This window comes from Rhinopithecus roxellana, chromosome 2 (genome assembly GCF_007565055.1).
Source record: "Rhinopithecus roxellana isolate Shanxi Qingling chromosome 2, ASM756505v1, whole genome shotgun sequence".
Classification (NCBI taxonomy): Eukaryota; Metazoa; Chordata; class Mammalia; order Primates; family Cercopithecidae; genus Rhinopithecus; species Rhinopithecus roxellana.
Window position 1 is genome coordinate 22,959,894 of NC_044550.1, and position 19,903 is coordinate 22,979,796.

At 41.5% G+C, this 19,903-nt stretch overlaps 1 long non-coding RNA gene across 1 annotated transcript; it reads right to left on the bottom strand.

The window, feature by feature from the left end:
• Nucleotides 1–836: 836 nt before the first annotated feature.
• LOC115895357 lies at nucleotides 837–19,763 on the bottom strand. The gene is made up of 3 exons (XR_004055563.1): nucleotides 19,548–19,763; nucleotides 1,374–1,533; nucleotides 837–1,119 (listed from the first exon to the last, which is right to left on the bottom strand). It is a non-coding gene; the product is annotated as an uncharacterized LOC115895357 (long non-coding RNA).
• Nucleotides 19,764–19,903: the final 140 nt, after the last annotated feature.

Genomic DNA, 19,903 nt, shown 5'->3' on the forward strand with positions numbered 1-19,903 from the left:
AAAAATTAGCCGAGCATGTTGGCGGGCATCTGTAGTCCCAGCTACTCGGGAGGCTGAGGCAGGAGAATGGCATGAACCCTGGAGGCGGAGGTTGCAGTGAGCTGAGATAGTGGCACTGCACTCCAGCCTAGGCGACAAAGACTCTGTCTCAAAAAAAAAGAATTTGAAGCATCAAAAAATGCTTCCATATATTTTGTTGAGATCTATGATTCTACACCATTTAGCCTTTTGTTCTTTTTCTCCCCTTTGAAGAAACATAGGATATGCAGAATATATCTATGATTTCTTCCCTGCACTACTGCTTTAAATACATGTATAGATACCATGTCATTCCTTAGTCTACTCAAGGTTAAACATCACCAGTTGACTGAAGCACTCCTCATGTTATGTTTTGTTGTTTTCACTATCTTAATAGTACTTTAGTGCTCTCAATATCTTTACCAATGTCTGTCATACTATACGACTCAAGCTATAAACAATATCCTAGATTGGTGTATGTCTAGAAGTGAACTATTAATACCTGATAGGAAACCTTTATTCAATTGATACAGACAAAAAACACATAATAGTTTTAAACAGACTTACCATTGCTTCATATTGAGATTGCTGCATAACAAATTACCCCAAAACTTAGCCTGGTGTCATGGTGCATGTCTGTAGTCACAGCTATTTGAGAGGCTGAGGTGGGAGGAACACTTGAGCCCAGGAGTTCAAGGCTGTAGTCTGCTACTATCATGCCTGTGAATAACGACTGCACCCCAGCTTGGGCAACATAGTGAGATCTTATGTCTAAAAATAAATAAAAAATAATTTAGAAAAGTAGTGGCTGAGAACAACAATAAACATTTATTATTTCACACAGTCTGTGTGGCTCAGGAATTTGGGAACAGCTTGGCTGGGTGATTCTGGTTCAGTGTCTCTCATGAGATTGTGGTTGACATTTCAGCTGGGGCTACAATCCTCTGAAAGCTGTCTGAGGCTGAAGGTCTGCTTCTAAGATGGCTCACTCACATGGCTGTCAAGTTTATTCTAGCTCAGTTTCTCACCAATGAACTTCTCCATAGGACTGCATGAGTATCTTCATGACATTATATGACGGCTGTCTTCTCCCAGAATGATCTGAGAGAGAGAGAGAAACAAAGAGATCCAAGCCACAATATCTTTTATGTGCTAGCCTTTGAAATCACACATTGTCATTAACGTAATACACTACTGGTGCACAGGTCAGCTCTATTCAGTATGGGAGGGGGCTACACAGTAGTGTGAGTACCAGAAAGCAAGGATTATTTGGAGGTCATCTTGTAGGCTGGCACTAGCGTCTAACCTCTATCTCCCAATGACTAACCTCCATCCTACATGCAAAGAATACTTACATATTCTCAAGGCCATCAAAAATCTTGTTCCATTACAGCATCATCTCAAAGGCTATAATCTTGCTGTTCCAAACAGACCCAGATGTGAATAAGGCTTTTTGAGTGTGGTTCCTTGAGTATAGCTCCTTGAGTAGAATTCCTTGATCTGAAGATCTGTGAACTAAAGAGATAAAAAGTATGCTCTTCTTTACCCACATACACACCCAACATACAATGATGGGCCATAAATAAGATAACCACTATAGACACTCCTGTTCAAAGTGTGGAAAACAAAAGGCATATAAGAATCACTGATCCGTAGCAATTTTGAAATCTGGCTAGGCAAATATTGAACAGTATTCATTCCTACTGCTTCCTGGGAATGATTCTCTATGACTCTTGGTTTAGACCTTTGAAGTTTTGGCTCTATCTTCTGAACCAGCTTATTTTTCCATGAAAAAGGTAGCCTAGGTTTGCAGCTGTATATTTTTCCTAGTCTGGCTCCTGCCAGTAGAAATTTGGAGGTACAAAAGCCTCTTTTAGTGTGTTCTCTTCAGTCCAACCTGTTGATGTTTCTAACAGTGAAATACTCTTAAAAACTTTGTGAGTCTCCTGTGAATCTTACTGGGGTTAATTTCATTATACAAAAGCCACACCCACAAATCTGTTTGAAATAAGCTCTGCTCTACTTAGAGCCTGTGCCGAGATTATTCTTAAGCTTCTTAGAACCTCTAATGTGACTCAATGGTTCTCTGAGGTACAACCTTAGATCTTTCTAAGGTCTTAGCAAAGGATTTTATAACCACATCCTCAGCTTCATTTTTACACCATAGTTGTCTGACATCTGGTAGTGTCTGAGTTTGATCTTTGTCCAGAAGCCATTTCTTTGTTTTAGCATTGTTTCCCATCTTGAGAGGCTAGCAATTTTCAAGGCCAGCAAGTTTCAGCTCCTTTTGGTTTGACAATCTGTCCTTTAGCTTATCTTCTTCTCTCTCACATTTTACTATAAACAACAAGAAGAAACCAAGTGGCACCTTCCAAACTCTGACTGGAAATTTTTTACCTAGATCATCCATTTTATTAGATACAATTTCCAGTTCCACAGTATTGCAGGTAACTGTATTGCTTAACTTTCTGCCACTGTATTAAAACTATCCCCTTTTCCTCCGGTTTCTGATAATGTTTTCCTCAGCAGAAGCCTCCTCAAAGACATCAGGCTTATTAATAATAGTCTATTGAAGACATCTTCAGCTGTCACTAACACTCTCTTCAACATCTTTCAGTTTCTGCCATTGCCTAATTCCAGTGCCTCTCCTATATATTTAAGATGTGTTAAAACGGGAGCAACTCACTTCCAAATTTATTAGTTGTCTATTCATGTGTAGGAAATAACCACAAAACTTGATGACTCAAAACAACAATAACCATTTATTATCTCATTCCTGAATTTGACAGCTACTTAGCTAAATGGTTCAGGGTGTCTAATGAGGTTGGATTCAAGATACTGGCTGAAATTGCAGCATCTAAAAATTTGACCATGGCTGTAAATTCTGCTTCCAAGATGCTCCCTCACATGGCTGTTAAGTTCATGCTGGCTGTTGACAGGCAGCCTCAGTTGCTTATCACATGGACATCTTCTTAGGGCTGTCTGTGTGTCCTTATGACATGGCAGCTACCTCCTCCAGAGAGAGTGATCAAAAGGAAAACAAGGCAAAAGTTGCTGTATATTTTACGTGCTATCCTTGAATGCCACACATCGTTATTTCCACAATATTCTATTAGCTACATAGGGAAACTTCATTCATTGGAGAGGGGGTGGGGCATGACATTGCAGGGGAATGTGAATTATAGGAGCCTGGAATCACTGAGGCCATTGTGGAGGCTGGCTATCATATTCACTGAAGTTCCTGATAATTTAATTTTGAGATGCTTCATTCCTTTTGGTATTAATTGATTTTTTTAAACCTAAACTGTACCCCAATCTATCATTAAGTTTTAGTTATAGTTTCAATTCTGTATTTCAACCTCTTCAGATTTTTTTATCAACAATACTCTTGAGCTTTGAATTATTAAGCATTCTAAGTTATAAAATTTTTGAAATCCAACTTATTAATAAAAATGTTGCTAAACATTTGTGTCTCCAGGCCTATATACACTTACAAAGTTCATAAAATAAGTACATATATCTTTACCTGCACCATTATAGAAATGACACACACACTAAATTCACTTTTTTGTTAGATATAAATAGGAGTCTAGTTCCCCCATGCACTATGATAATATAGTATACTAAGCAGTGGGCAACTCCAGGTTCACCAGGAACTCTAATATATTTTTTTAACGACTAGATTAATTATACTGACAAAAACCTTAAGAACTGAGTACTAAAGATTATAAGTTCTAAATTTTCTAATTTGGAAAACTGAAACTTATAATCGAATTGCTAGAGTTGTACACAAAATACTAGCCTCTGGCAAAATTACGAGGTAGGATAAAGTCATCAAGAATAGAGATGATATGGTTGTTTTCTCCCCTTGGATTTAGCAAGGTGCCTTATTTCCATTAGATCATTAGCAAATATTTCTTAATTGATGAACTTGTTAATAAATTATTGGCAGATTATGCCCTCAAGTCTCTTGGTATCTGTATTAGTCAGTTTTCACGCTGCTGATACAGACATACCCAACACTGGGTAATTTACAAAAGAAAGAGGTTTAATGGACTTACCATTCCACATTGCTGGGGAGGCCTCACAATCAAGGCAGAAGGCAAGGAGGAACAAGTCACGTCTTACATGTATAGCAGCAGGCAAAGAGAGAAAGAGTTTGTGCAGGGAAACTCCTCTTTTTAAAACTATCAGATCTCATGAGACTTATTCACTATCATGAGAAGAGCATGGGAAAGAATTGCCCCCATGATTCAGTTACTTCCTACTGGGTCCCTCCCACAATATGTTGGAATTCAAGATGAGATCTGGGTGGGGACACAGCAAAACTATGTCAGTATCCAATTCCTCTTTCCCAAAGGAACCTTCCCTTGGCACCATAAAAATGCCCCCAGTGTTCCAAACTGAGAGTATTTTTAAATCTCCAACTATACAATCAAACTTTGACTATTTCTGATAAGGAAAAAGTTGGACATTCTAAGAAAATTTAGGGAGCATTTGTTGTCAATGCCTTAATCTATAATAGACTATCTAATGGTGTAGATTTCCTAATAAAACTGACAAATAAATGAAAAGTTTGAGGCAAGCTTCTGACTGCCTTGCAAACCATAATAATTGTCATTTCTTGATCTCTCAGTAAGGTCAGTCTTATATGAACATGTTGATTGTTTCATTCTTTACCAAACATCTGGACTTCCTGATGCTGGGATTCTAAAACTTTATTTCTTTTTAGCTGCCTTGCCATGTGTGATTCCCTTTCTTGTTCATCCAACTTAAGAAACTCCTCTGGAAATAAATAGCATTTCTGAGTTTTGTTAATAACTTTCTCATTCAGTCACATAAGTTCAAAAACTTGAAGTTACTTGTTCTTTCTCTAAACCCTGTCATCCATTATTTTGGTGGTCTTCCTCAGCTTTGTCTTCCTTTTTTCTCTACCATAATCCCAGTTTAAACCCTTTAGTTTAGTTCTTGTTGCAGTTCATCTGGCCACATATTATTGCCCCATTAACTCACTAAAGCACAGCATCTTTCCGTTTATTCACTGGTCAGAAACTCCAATGGCAATCCCATATCCTCACTGCCTGTACAATAAACTCTAAACTTCTTAGCTTAGTTTTCTATGCCTGCCACGTTCTAGTCACAGTTTAGTGTTCCAGACTTATCTTCCACTATTACTTCACACTGGATTATTCTTGGTTCACCAAACTCATCCCACATCTACCATCAAGTGTTGATTTTTTTTCTTTTCTTTTTTTTTTTGTTTGAGATAGGGTCTCACTCTGTTGCCCAGACTGGAGTGCACTGGTGTGATCTCGGCTCACTGCAATCTCCACCTCCCAGGCTCAAGTGATCCTCTCACCTCAGCCTCCAGAGTAGCTGGGATTACAGGAATGCCAACACACCCAGCTAATTTTTGTATTTTTTGTAGAGATGGAGTTTTGCCATGTTGCCCAGGCCGGTCTCAAACTCCTGGGCTCAAGTGATCTTTCCACCTCAGCCTCCCAAAGTGCTAGGATTATAGGAGTGAACCACTGTGCCAGGTCTCCCATCAAGTCTTTACTATGCTTTTTACTCTGCCAGAAATGATTTTCTGATGCTTTAATTAAAACCCTGCCCAGCCAGGCATGGTGGCTCACGCCTGTAATCCTGTAATCCCAGCACTTTGGGAGGCTGAGGTGGGCAGATCACGAGGTCAGGAGATCGCGACCATCTTGGCTAACACGGTGAAACTCCGTCTCTACTAAAAATATAAAAATTAGCTGGGCGTGGTGGTGGGACAGAGTGAGACTCTGTCTCAAAAACAAACAAACAAATAAACAAATAAATAAATAAATAAAACCCTGCCCATCTTTCAAAGTCAAAATCAAAAGAAATCTCAAACATGATGCCTTGAGCATCCCAGCTAGAAGTATTCTCAATCATTTCTGAAAGCCCATCATACTTTGTACAACTCCTAAGGTATTCACTGAATTCTAACATAAATTTCAGTTATTTGCCTACATGATTTATCTCTTCTTATGTATTTTAAGCTTCCTGAGAGCATTGGTTACCATTTTACGCAAAGTGGTTAACACATTTGCCTTACTTAAAAGTGGTTCTTCATGAGTTGGAAACATGAAATGAGTTGGCTAAGTATTATACATTGGTTTGGGGGTGCTGGGTAGGAGCACAGTATAGTGTGGTTAAGAGAAAAACCTTCAGAGGTCAAATGATCCCAGATTTAAATTCAATTTTACTAATTCTTAACTGAATGATCTTGGACAAATTAATTATTAATCTCTTGGTACCTCAAGTTCCTCATTGGTAAAATGGGAATAACAATGCCATTTCACAGATTTGTTGTCAGAATTAAATGAGATATAAATTAGGTACAAAATACTTTTTTTTTTTTAAGACAAGGTTTTGCTCTGTCACCTAGGCTGGAGTGCAATGGTGTGATCACAGTTCACTGCAGCCTTGATATCCCAGGCTCAGCTTATCCTCCCACCTCAGCCTCCAGAGTAAGGCATGCAACACCATGTCTGGCTAATTTTTGTAGAGATTCGGTTTTGCCATGTTGCCCAGGTTGGTCTTGAACTCCTGGGCTCAAGCAATCCTCCTGCCTCAGCGATCCTCTCCAAGTGCTGGAATTACAGGCTTGAGCCACTGCACTTTGCCAAAACACTCATCTTAATGAATAATTATGATTTTCTTATCCTCTATTGTGCCTAGAACAGAGTCTTGTAATAGTGCTCAACAACTTTTTATTAAACAATTTAGAAAACAAAAACATATTATTAATTTTGATACATCTTAAATATTCACGTGTATTTAACAAGAAAAATCTTAGATATAACAGAGAGGATAGAAATGGCAGGGTAGAGTATGGAAATAAGATGCTGCATTTTTTAAAGTGAGTGAGAAGAAATTTAATTTTTGACACAGACTGTGTCATCATCTTAACAACAGAATATGCTGGGAATTTCTTAATATTTTCTAATGGGAAAATTGGAGAAAGCCAATTACCTATTGTTAGTTCTAATAGTTCACATCTTAAATTACACATAAAAATGTTTAAATACTGAAGCTTATGGGAGGCCTGGGCAGGCTTCAGATTCTCAGCCAGTGGGGAATTTTTGTGCCAGACCACCCACTGCGAAAGTGAAAAGTTGGTACCTTTGCCAGTGTGGGTATCTCTTCAGAGGAGTGCTCTGGGCTATTGTAACCATTTCCCCCAGGAGGACTGAGGGGAAAAGAAGACATGAGAAATTACTGGACAAACACTGTTTGTCCAAGTTTCAAAGTAATAACCAAAACTGGAATTAATGCCCTTAACATCACCACTCTCCCTAACCTAAATCTGTTTACATAGATTTGGGATGACTTGTTTTGAGTCTGCTTCTTTTGGGGACACAAACTTATATGAATAAAGCTAGAATTTCAAGGCAAGTCACGCTAATTAGTTATAGTTTGATTCAAATTTTTTTGTTTATTTTTAATCATCTTTCTCAAAAACATCTTTAGAAACAAGTCATTCAAGTAGTAATGCTAAAATGGCATTTACATTTGAAATTCTATTTCATTTTTGGGGGATAAACTTATAAAAACAAAAGAGACATCCAAATATTGGTAGGTTAAACCCGGAGAAGGTGTGGAAAGGTGCACCTAATCTTTACTCATAACGTTTACATTTTGTAAAGACTAATATTTAACATATTTTATTTTAAAGATATCATCTCATCTATAATTAGGAACAGTGTGAAAATCTAGTGTCTTGGACTAATGTAGAGCAGCTGTTTATGAAAGTGCCTGAAACATAATAGACCTTCAATAAATATTACTGTGTTGGCAAAAAAGCTTAACAGGTGTGGGTGTGTGTACACAACTCTCCTTCCTCACCCCCTCAATAATTCCCAGGCAGTGTTAGTAGAGGACCACTAGAAGATGAAATTTTTCTGCTTACACATGAGCATCTGAGGATCCCAAAAGACTATCTCAAATCCTGGTTTCAGAGGCACTTTTTTTGCTCTCTAGGGGAGAGACTATTTATGGGGGAGGGAGGGAACACCAGTCTATTGAATCAGGAAACCTTTTCCAAGTGACAGAAACCCAATTTGAACCACCTTAGGCAAAACAGGAAATATGATGACCAGAGTAGCAAAATCTCAGGAAGGACATTTAACTGGACCTCCAGAATCATAGTGAAGGACAGGAGAGAGAGCAGGACTATCTCTCTCCAACTCTGATCCACGCTTCTCTCTGAGTCTGTTCTTTTGGGACTAAAATCTTCTGCCCTGGAGAACCTGGACTTTTGACAACTCATCGCTTCATGTTGAAAAGCACTGCTTCTCTTTTTGAAATTATCATTTGAAGATTCCTGTGGAAGGACACAAAAGGCAGCCAAGCTCACGCGCCTACTCTTGTGAATACAGAGATCAGTTCTAGAATTGGCAGCATCCGTTAGAACAATGTAGCACAAGTAAAGAGAAGAACAGGATCCCCCGCAAAAGGACAGTTCTGTTTCCAGAAAGGGGGACGTGCTGGGGAGATAAAATAAGTATTTATAAGATTATATTTTTAAAAACCAGAATTATATTTACTAAATGTGAAATAAAGGTATCGTTTTCAATTGCTTTCTATTTTACATAAATTGTTTTTCTTTGCCTTCTAGTGCTTATCTCATCTTTCTTCTGGCACAAATGCTTTTCTTACACAGCATCACTAAGTCCTATCCCTTCCCTCCTCCAAATCTGCACTTAATATTTACTTCCTTGGACTTCAAGTAAAATTTGGTGAATTGATTACGTTTGTTTCTCTCTGTTTTGCCCAGAGTGCTGTTAAAGTTGCAGCGGAAAAGAAAAATAAAACCCCAAGTGCAGAGGAAGAGAGAGACCATAATAGATGAAAAGTGATGAAAAATTTGGGAATATAGAATGTAGGTGGTGTATTTATTACAAAGCAACAGATTGCCCCAAAACGTAGCATCTTAAAATGATAAATATTTGTTATCTCATCCCAGTTTTGAGGTTGAAGAATCTCACAGCAGTTTAGCTGGGTAGTTCTAGCTCAGGGACTCTCAGGAGGTTGCATGTACATTGTTTTCTGGGGCTGCCATTATTTGAAGAGCTGGAGAATCTGCTTCCAAGCTCATTCACATGGCTGTTGGCAGGAGGTTTGAATTTCTCACCATAAAGCTGCTCATGAAATACTAATTACAATGGAAAAAGCATAATGTTAATAGAGAAGCTATCAAATAACTTTTAAATATTAAAGTAATGAAGCAGACACCACCTTAAGTAAAGTAATGAATTAACATAATCAAGTATTGAAAAATCACTATGTGTGCCTCCTGATATGATGCAGGAAGAACATGGCAGCAGTATGATATCCTGAATATCATAAAAATATATAATCTGAGTCTAATCATGCAAAAATAGCTCAAAGGGCAAGCTGTGAGATGCTACGAAATTACTGATCTCTAATCTTCAAACGTGTTAAGTTCATAAAAGTGTGTTAGGTGCTTTGATATGGTTATGGAAACACACAGGAGGGGCATGTTGACCTAACCTAACGTCAGAGTGTCAGGGAGGCCTTTCCCAAAGTAGGGACGTCTAAGCTGAGATCTGGAGTTCACCTTAAAAAGGGTCAATAGGGGTGAAGAGAAGCAAAAAAGGAGTGAACAGGTCATAATGTACAAGGCCAAGGAAAAAAATCACTTGATCTTATGCCAACTGATATGTGTGTATGTGTGTGTATATATGTATATATACATGACCATACATATGTATATGTGTATATTTTTGTAATTACATGTATATATATAAAGAAGGTATGTGTATGTATGTGTGTGTGTGTATGTATATATATATATATATATATATACACATATATATCCTTTTCTTAATATCAGCAAGTTGGCTGCTTTTCCTATCATGTCTAAAATGTCACATCAAACTGCCTTGACAAGTTGTCCATTGCTTTAGTGTGGGAAATGTGCACTGAAACACATGTGAAAGAGTAAAACATCTTTACCTTTGATTGGCTCGGTTACTATAATCTCTATCTTTTTCTTTTACTACTCATCTCATAAGATAACTAGGAAATATTATTTTCATAGCACTTTTAATTTATGAGTCATATTTTCTAATCACATCAGCAGAAAGTGATACAGAAGACTAGCAATTCTTTGGTCCTGTCATATTGTGCCTAACTTGAGTCCTATTTTAGTTCTGACTCTGACATTCATTACCCAGGCAGCCTGAGGCAAGTTACTTCTGAGAATCAGTTTTCTTATCTGTCAAATAAGGAAATAATATTATCTACTTTATAGTATTCTTGTGAGAAGTGATTGAGATAATATTAATATATAAAAGGCACTGGCACAATTCCTGGCTCATAGAAAGTACTCATCAAACTATCTTCTGCATCACTGTGTATTGTTATACTTAGAAATGGTTATGAATAAAATAAAGGTAAAACGTGTTAAGAGTACTGTGAAAATAATATTGACCCATGGCTTTATGAGAGTATAGATAATTTTTTAAATTATAGTAATTGAGACAACCAAAGAAAATGTGTCAAATCTGTTACCTTTTTGTGAGTTTCCAGTCATCTTCCCCCTAGGTTTCTGGAATCTCCAGCCATCTACCTCTCCCTGCAATGCCGACCCGAACTGGTTTTCCACTAGACACTGGGGTCTTTGAAAGTTCTGCAGGCATTGCAAAACCCACTGCATTAAAATTCATTAAAATTTCTCTTCCATTCCAGTCCCTATCATTTTATTTATTTGTTTGTTTATATATGCATTATTTACTTATTTAGCACAATGAGGTGAAACTTTTTTTTTTTTTTTTGGTATATATTAAGAGTTACCAAATGCTCCATGGATGTTTCATCAAAGGTAATACAATTCTTCACACTGTTTGCAGTGAAGTGTGTCTAGTTTGTTGTTTAGGTAACAGCTGGAAAGTAGAAGTGGATATGGTTAGTGTTCTAAGGAATATTCTACCACCCATAAGTTCATCAAAACTGTGTGAGGCCTACTGGACAAAAATGAGTAGAAATAAAAATAACTATAACTTGTTTGGTCTGTGACCCTAATCGAAGTCTGATTGGGTTAAATCTTTCTTTTTCTTTCTTTCTTTTTTTTTTAGACAGAGTCTTTCTCTGTTGCCCAGGCTGGGGTGCAATGGTGAGATCTCAGCTCACTGCAACCTCCATCTCCCGGGTTCAAGCAATTCTCCTGCCTCAGCCTCCCAAGTAGCTGGAATTACAGGTGTCCCCCACCACTCCCGGCTAATTTTCTGTATTTTTAATAGAGACGGGGTTTTGCCATGTTGGCCAGGCTGGTCTCGAACCCCTGACCTCAGGTGATCCACCTGCCTCAGCCTCCCAAAGTGCTGGGATTACAGGCATGAGTCACCACGCCCGGCCTGCGTTAAATCTTTTTTGTTGTTTTTGGATCAGCATTTTAAATTTCTCAGGTTTTTATATCTCTAAGAATAAAAAAAAAACTTTGTCCATAATATATTTTGATACACTATATTTTACTACAAATTGTGAGCAGTGAAATTTAAAAAAGCGTAAAGTAAGGAAGAATTGGACATCATAATCCCTTAACCAGTAAAATGACTCTAGACAATTGCGAGCTGGAAACTTCTGTTATCTATGTGTCTTCCACCTTTTATACTTCCCTTACCACACATATTCCTGAAACTAGATTTTTCAAAACTTCTTTATTTTAATAATGTATTAGGAAATACTAAAATTTGTTCAGTATCTTAGGAACCCTGATCGTGGTTCACCATCCTGAAACTGCTCTAATGTAGGGAAGATGCTAGCAGTGTTGAAAAACATTATGATGGAATTTCTGCTATAGAATTCTTTTACACTTCTAGTTTGTTGGGAAAAGGATTAGAAATTAATTAGAATTAATCTGAGATTTAATTTATGCCAATTCAATAGATTTTAATGTCTTTGAACTCTTGTTTTTGTGAACAAAGATTTTAATTATAACATTTGATCAATAGGCATTTATTGAACATCTACTCTGTTACAAGGTATTGTGCCAGGCCACCACAAGAAGCCAAAAAAAAAAAAAAAAAAAATGACCCGCAAAATCTTAATTCATAATAAAACACCCCATATGGTAATTGCCAAAGGAGTAATATGGATGAAAGTTAGTTTGGGAGTATGGGAACAATAATTGCCCAGAAATAAAATGAAAAAGTAAAAAGGGAGAGAGTCATGAGATTTAGAATTAACCTCTAAGTGAGATTTTGGAAGAAGTTAGAAAGGAAGGCCGGGCGCGGTGGGCCAAGCCTGTAATCCCAGCACTTTGGGAGGCCGAGGTGGGCGGATCACAAGGTCAGGAGATCAAGACCACGGTGAAACCCCGTCTCTACTAAAAATACAAAAAATTAGCCGGGCGCGGTGGCGGGCACCTGTAGTCCCAGCTACTCGGGAGGCTGAGGCAGGAGAATGGCGTAAACCCGGGAGGCGGAGCTTGCGGTGAGCTGAGATCCAGCCACCGCACTCCAGCCTGGGCGGCAGAGCGAGACTCCGTCTCAAAAAAAAAAAAAAAAAAAGAAGATAGAAAGGAAAAGAAGGAGCCAAAGAAGGGTGAAATGTGGCAGCCCTTCTGTGAAGTTAAAGATATGTTTCAACCAAGTTCTAATCTAATGAGTAGCAGGATGACAATGAAGGTGTTTCTCAATTGTACAAGGAAGATACATCACAATAAAATACTGCTGAGCCGATAAAAAGAGTATTAGCACAAGAAAAACAGATGCATTTGTGTGAAAAGATGTGTAAAATTTAGTACATAAACTTTACAAACTTTTCAGTGTTTTCTTGGAACACATGAATTTGACAATGTGTGTGAGTCCACAGATGGTAGTTTCAGGGAAGGAGGAGCTTTCAAGGTGAGAATGGCAAACTGGAGATTTCTCACTTTGGTGGCCATAATGCCAACGGTCATATTGCCTGGGTGAAAGAAGCCTGCTCACTCACTCTCCCAGCCTCTCCAGCATGCAGTGGCGCTTTATTAAGGAGTGTGCACAGTTCTTTTTGTGCTCTGAAAAGACAAGCTATACAATATTGCATGCTTTACTTATTCTACCTGAAACTTTTATTGTTCATAGAAGCACTCCATATTCATAAGTACAAATGGTTTACAGGTAGACTCTTGACTGAATAAAATAATGTGTCATATCTGGAAAAGTGAACACTACAAACAATCTGAAGCCTTAATTCAAAAGAGAAGATAAGCGGGGCATAATCCAGGAGCAGCCAAAATTCTGGGGAGTTGCCTGTTGTAGAAGAAGTGCAATAATAAAGAAGGAAATGAAGAAGGTAGAAAATAAAGGGAAGGTAAAGAAAAGGAATGGAGAGAGAGACTTAAATTTCTCTCATCCGTGAAGCTGTGTTGATTCTCTGACAAGGCATGTTGTGTAAATGCAGGGTCCAGCAGAGACTTTGTGTTGCCAGGCTGCTCCAGCCACTGTGGTCTCATCCTCTCTCCACCTCCATGGTGGCACCCCACCCAGATTCCTTTCTTGTCAAACTTGTTTCCAGTCACCCAACCCCTCTAGTCTGTGACCTCTTGGTCAAACTGTCTGTTACCCAGGACACAAATAGATCGAGGGTGTCAGATAACATGGTAATTTGGTGGGGAGAAGAGGGTTTGAGTGAACACTGCAATACCCTTTAGAATACTCCTTTCCCCAACTACTCAAACCCCTAAAAGTAAATTGCCCTTTCTCCACCTACGTTTCTCTATCTCTAAGTCACTGAAAAGCAACTGAGCATGTGATTCATAGTTCTTTGTATTTATTTGCTTCGATGCATTCGTTGTCTCTCTAGAGCTAACTTAGTGGAACATTTGAGTCAATTCTATTTTTCCTGGGAGAGTGGGACAACATCAAGTTGGGTGCTGACGAAGTTGAGCTGTATTGCTCTATAGGAATGACATAGAGCATTGTGTGCACTGAAGTTAGAGCAGTGACACTACAAGAAGTGATGAACACTCTGTAACCACATCTTAAACAGAAAGCCATTTTCACTGAGAACGAACTGATTGGTGATGTCCAATTAGTACACATACACAGCACTTGTCACATTGTTGATGCCTGCTGAGACTCTGGAAAGGCTTGTTTACTGCATGTCTCTGCTGCCACCCTCCAACCCCTGCCAGAAATTCTCAGGATCACTACACAGGCTGTGAACACACTGAAGCAGGAGCAGTGGCCTTTGAAGAAGCTAGGATGTGACCTTGAGAGTAGTGCAACGATGCAGAGTTCTCAGCAGACATGTACACCACCACAGCCACTTTCTCACACCCCTAAGCACAGAGATTTGAGTGAATGCTCTCAGCAAAACTTCTGTTTCAATAAACAAGTCAGAGGTAGGGTCCAGTTTGAGGCTGAGTGTGCCATCTGTTCGAATATATATATATATATATATATATATATATAATATATATACACACACACATATATATATATTTACTAAGAGGTTATAATGAGTCAGGCATGCATTTAAATAAAACTCTTTTGTATAAGAAAAAAAAATCTTCTTACGAGGTACAGGAATTGCTCTTCAGGTTGATTGGCAATTCCTGAAAGACCTAATAACATCACATCTCCCTTTTGCTTGCACCCACCTTATCTCAGATTTTTCTTCAATGTTGGTGGGGGTGTGGGGGTTGTGGAGGGAACAGAGGTTAGGCAGAGGGAGAGAGACAGAGATACAGAAACAGAATCATCTTCCTATTCAGGAATTTGCTGAGTGCCTGAGCCAGTAATGTTTCCAGGTGAGGGCACAGGAACTTAGGATGTGCACTGTCTTGAATTCTTCCTTCAGCTCTGTTATCTTTTGGTAAATTCTGTATATTTTGACTGGGCACGTGAGCCTAGCACATAAGTCAGTGCAGACGTATCATTTCACTTTCCATTACTTACGTTTAAAGAAAAAACAAATAGGTCAGAGTCGGAAGGAGGCAGGATCCAGATCAGTTGTTGGTGGGATCCGATGGGAGCCTAGAATTTCAGCGCGACCTCAAGCCAGGACTTCTGCGAGGTCTCAGGTCCGAGGGCTCTTGCTGCCACTCCCCACCCACTGAGCCCTGCCTCCCGGGATCCCACCCCGGGCGCCAGGGATGGCAGCAGCACGACAGTTCTCGGCCCTGTGGACAGACGCTCCTCCTAGACTCCAGCTTTCCCCCACGAACCTTTATAAGAGATGAAAAGCTGTTCACACTTTCTCAAGTGTGAAAGAAAAGGAAATGCTCTTGTGTTAGAAGCCCTGAACCTCAAACTCCTCAAAGAGAAGAGTTGACTCAGCCACCCCCCTCCTCCAGCCCCTCATTTGTCCTCCGCTTCCTGCGGCGGATTGGTCCTTGATAAGTGGCCTCCAGAAGAGACGGTACTTTGGGCCAGGGACACGGCTGGGGCTGCTCGAGGTGCAGAGCTCTCTATAGGTCCTCTCTCCCAGGACCGGATAGATGATTCATTTTTATATGTAACGTTTTACCCCAGTCTATAGCCGCAGCTGGTTAATGTTCAACCCCCGGGCTTCGAGAGGCAGCTCCAAGGAGGCAGGCAGGCATGACCCGTTCAAGGTATACGGCTGCTCAAGGCCCGAGAAAGGGTGAGAAGGGATGTGGCAGGGGGATCCTCCCACCCTGGACTCCCTGGGTGGACTAGAAGAGAGCAAAGAAGCTGTCACATCTGTGGGCCAGCCTGGCGCGCGATCTTTGGAGGCGCAGCGGCAAGGCAGGGCCAGGGTTGAGTCCAGACCGCCCACGAGGCGGGCAGCCAGGCCGGGAGCTGCGGCGCGTGCGGGGTCGTCCCGAGCGCAGGCGCCAGGGCCCCCGCTTAGCCCCAGCTGGACCCTGCGGGCGGTCGGTGCAGTTAGAGCGTGTGGGCTGCTATGCCCTGCCTGAGGCTTCGGGCTAGGGATGCGGCGGGAAGTGGGGGTGCGGAGGCAGCTGCAGATTACATTCCGGTTTTGTTGGCCGGAGGGACGCGCAAACTTCGAGTGCCGGGCCAAGAGGGCGACCCCGGAGGTGCGTAGGTGGCCCTCCGGGTTCCCGCTTCTCCTAGTGCCTCTGAAAATACCGTCAGGGTAAAGGAAGACAGGCAGTTACTCTTACCACCACTGCCCTTCCCCCATGTCATTGGCCAAAAAATGAACGTTAAGATAAAGCAGCTGTTTTAGTAAATGGAAAGCGGTAGGACCAGGTTGTAACTGAAACCCTGTTTAGACGGCCAGTGAGGTGCTAGGAAAAGCCGCCCCTGGGGTCACGTTCAGGTGGAGCGGCTGTACCTCGGGTCGTTCTAAGGGATGGACTGCGTGGTCTCCATGGAATTCATGGGTCCAAAAGGTCCTGGTCACCTGTCCAAATATCCATACCCTGGCGCATGGCGGATGACAAGATGGCCCGGCCACCCAGAGGAAGGAGGATCCGGGATGGGGAGCTTCGCGCCGGGAATCTGTAGCTCAGAGCTGCAGCCTAGCATTCGCAAGAGATTCTTCTTCTTTTTTTTCTCTCGTGTTCAGAGAAACAGATAAACAAGACACCGCCTCATCAGATAAGAACGTCTCCCTCGATGTCACGGATTTCAAGAGGTAGCTGGAGAAGCTGAAGTCAGGAGTGTCTTGTGAATGAACATCGCCCGAGGCCCAGCACCCACAGAAGAAGGGTTCTATTTTACTCTACTTCGCTTGGTATTATTTTATTTTCTAACAAAGTGATCCGTAGTCTGCAACCTCAGGTTCTGAGAGGCAAAGCCCATTTCTTAGCGCTGGGAATGGCTTGCAGGGTCTCCACCTTTGTCCTCTCTCTCCCTTCAATCCCCCACCCCCATCCATCCCCTGAGCCGCACACAGCGGGGTGAAGCTGTCCGGGAGACTAGTGGGCAACCAAATGTGGGCACCCTCTGAAGCAACGCCGAGAAGGCCCTGCAGTCGATCCAGGAGGACATAGAAAGATGCCATGAAGTTCAATTGGGTGCAGCAAGCCGCTCCCCACACACACTCCCTGTGATACGTGCCCAGAGAAGCAGAAGCAGTTTCGAGGGCTGTTGACACACGCAGAGCGGGGAAACTCGCCCAAGAATTGGGCTGCCACTGGTCTGAGTCCCAGATCACATTCAATAAGCTGCCCACCGCTTTCTGGGGGACAGCAGGGATGGTTCTAGGTCTCATCTTTCCAGAGCGACGAGGATAAAAGTTCCTGCCCAGGACTGTGTGCGAGGTTGTCCCGCACTGCTGCAAACTGTCAGCGGAGGCAGAGAGGCTTTGCTGTTTCTCGAGAGAGAAAGCATTGGCAGAGGGAGTCTGGCTGTGAGGAATCCACCCCCAGGCCTTAGTGTGGGTACATCAGGTCCCAGCATCAGCAGGCCATTTCCTCAGTTGCATGAATGGAGGATAAAACAAAACAAAACAAAACAAGACAAAACCTTGACTGTGAGCAAAGAAAATAGGAGAGGGAGAGAATGGAGGAGAAAAAGAGAGAGCACGAGGGAGGGCAAACACCTTAAACATTTTTTGCCTGAAGACTAGAAGAACTACGTCTGGAAAGATTCGTCAAAGTCCCAGGGTGCAGACACCCACCCTGCGCAGGGAGAGGCCAGAGTGTCTGCACTTCTCTTAGTCCTTCTGAAGGAAGGAAATTTAAAAAGCACCCCCACTACCATCCAAAAGTAAACACTTTGACCATGTAGTCATTACGTGTTTTTAAATGTTTTTAATTGTAAGGAATTTGGATGGCTCTTATAGCCATTCTTCTGCAGAGTAACTTAAGCTTCAAATAGCTCCTGTTTTCCACAGCTACTACTGAACTGTTAGCAATGTGTTGTTACAAAAGGAGTAGAAATGATTTTTAAAGGTAATTAAGTAGAGTTAAATATATCTTCAATGGGGTATTTCATTTCTTGCAGGATTTCTCTAATCTTCAAACAAAATCTAAAATCAACATTTACTTTTTAGAAATGCACAAAATACTCAGCACAGAAGTGAATGAAGTTATGCATCCCAAACACAGTAAATTCTGTTTTCTATCTTTTCGGATAGACAGTCAACAATGGGAAGTCCTCCCTTTGGGGAGGGGGCAGGGAAGGGTGGGAGGGGCCAAGGGTGATAAATTTTTAAGATTAGAGTAAAATTTCCCTGGGCTCATCTGCTAGAACCTGAAAAGATAAATCAGTTACATGTTTACAATGGTGTTTCTACTTAACCCTCTTTTAAAAAACTCGAATTACCATTCCCTCAAGTTCAGTTAATGCAATTGTTTGGGAAGCTGGGGAAGAAAAGCTATTTTTAAAAAATATTCCTTCTGAAAATCTGCTACCAGAAATTCCTCTCGTTTACTTCCAGACTTCTTCAGTCAGCCACGTTTCTTGCTTCCCGGTGCGCTTGGATTAACTGCAGTTCGTCAGGGGGTTTATAAATCAATCAATAGGGAGTCTATATTCATAAAGGCCTCTGATCTAATTACACCCCCTCCTTTTTTCTCCCTCTCTAAAAAAGTTAAATCACGGAGCCAAGGACTCCCAGGGTAGCTCCGTCGATTATGGGCGGCCGGAGGCTGGGGAGTCCCGGCGACGACGGCGGAGGCGCCCGTGGATTAGGATGTGGATTGCAGGACAGACCTTTGTTTGGTCACATTCGCGACAGGGATTGGGGGAAGGGTCGTCCTCCTTCGGAATCACGCTGGATTTTTATAGACTCGCCTTAAAAGGGCTCACTCTTCACAGGGTTAATTTATAAGGCTTTCGAGGAATATTAGGACTTCGAAGACATTGTTCATATTTTCCCATTAATTTTTTTGTTACACTCCTAACCCCCATCACTACACCGCCCCCCCCCTCAGCGCCTAATAGAAAGGGGGTGGGGATGAGAGAAAAAGCAGGCAAGGAGGCGAAGAGGATTTTGCCTTCTAATCAAACTGCTTATTCGGCCCAGGTTCTCTGACATATTTTTAAAAATTAAATTTCTAACCAAGTCGTAAACACTAAAACTCAGATTTAGGAATTGGGAGGAAGTTGAGACAATCATGGGCTGTATACACCTTTTCCCAGGTCTCCACCAATCTGAAATCGGTATTAGCGGAATGAAGAATTTGGGGCCTTGGAAATTTTTTAAGAGGCTTACTTTTTTTTTTTTTTTTTTTTTTTTTTAATAAAACAAAACCCAAGGATAGGCCAAAGACACCGAGAGAAAAAAAGGTTCCTGAGAGTAACAGGTGAGGGATGGAAGAGGGTGGAGGGAAGAAAGCCCCCAGACGGCGGATCGCCTGCGCGGGGTTCCTGCCCTAGGCCTGGCGAAATTTTGAGCGCTCAAGGAGCGGGGCGGCGGTGGGCTGAGGCCAGTGAGGCCTAGAAGCCTCGGGGCCCAACCTCGAGCTCGCCATTTTTGAACTCAAGCGGGGGAGGTTGGTGCTCACGCTATAGATTATGTTAAAGGTTTCTTTAAGCACTTTAATACACAACTAGCTCAGAAATCATTAAGAGACCTAGAGAAGGAGAAAAAAATACCCTCACACTCACCGGTAATAAGTGTTGACATGCAGCAAAAATCGATTGAGTGGAACCGAGTTGGTGGATGCAGCGACGGCTGGAGGGGGACCCGCGCAGGGGCGGGAGGGGCGAGGGGACTGACTGCACCGGCTCTGGGAGCTAGGTTTCTCTCGCAGGATGGGAAAAGGAGGTGCGGAAAGGGGCAGGCGGCCTGCGGGCTAGCGGGGATGAGAGTTGGGGGGAGAACAGAGGAGAGAGTAAAATTATTCCTTTTAGAAGTCCAAGGGAAAGGAGCTGAGGTGAGAGAAATGGCCTCTCTTAGGTCTCAAGTCTCCGCCCCCAGCCTGCACCACTCAAGTCGGGGAAGTGACAACTCTTCCTAAACC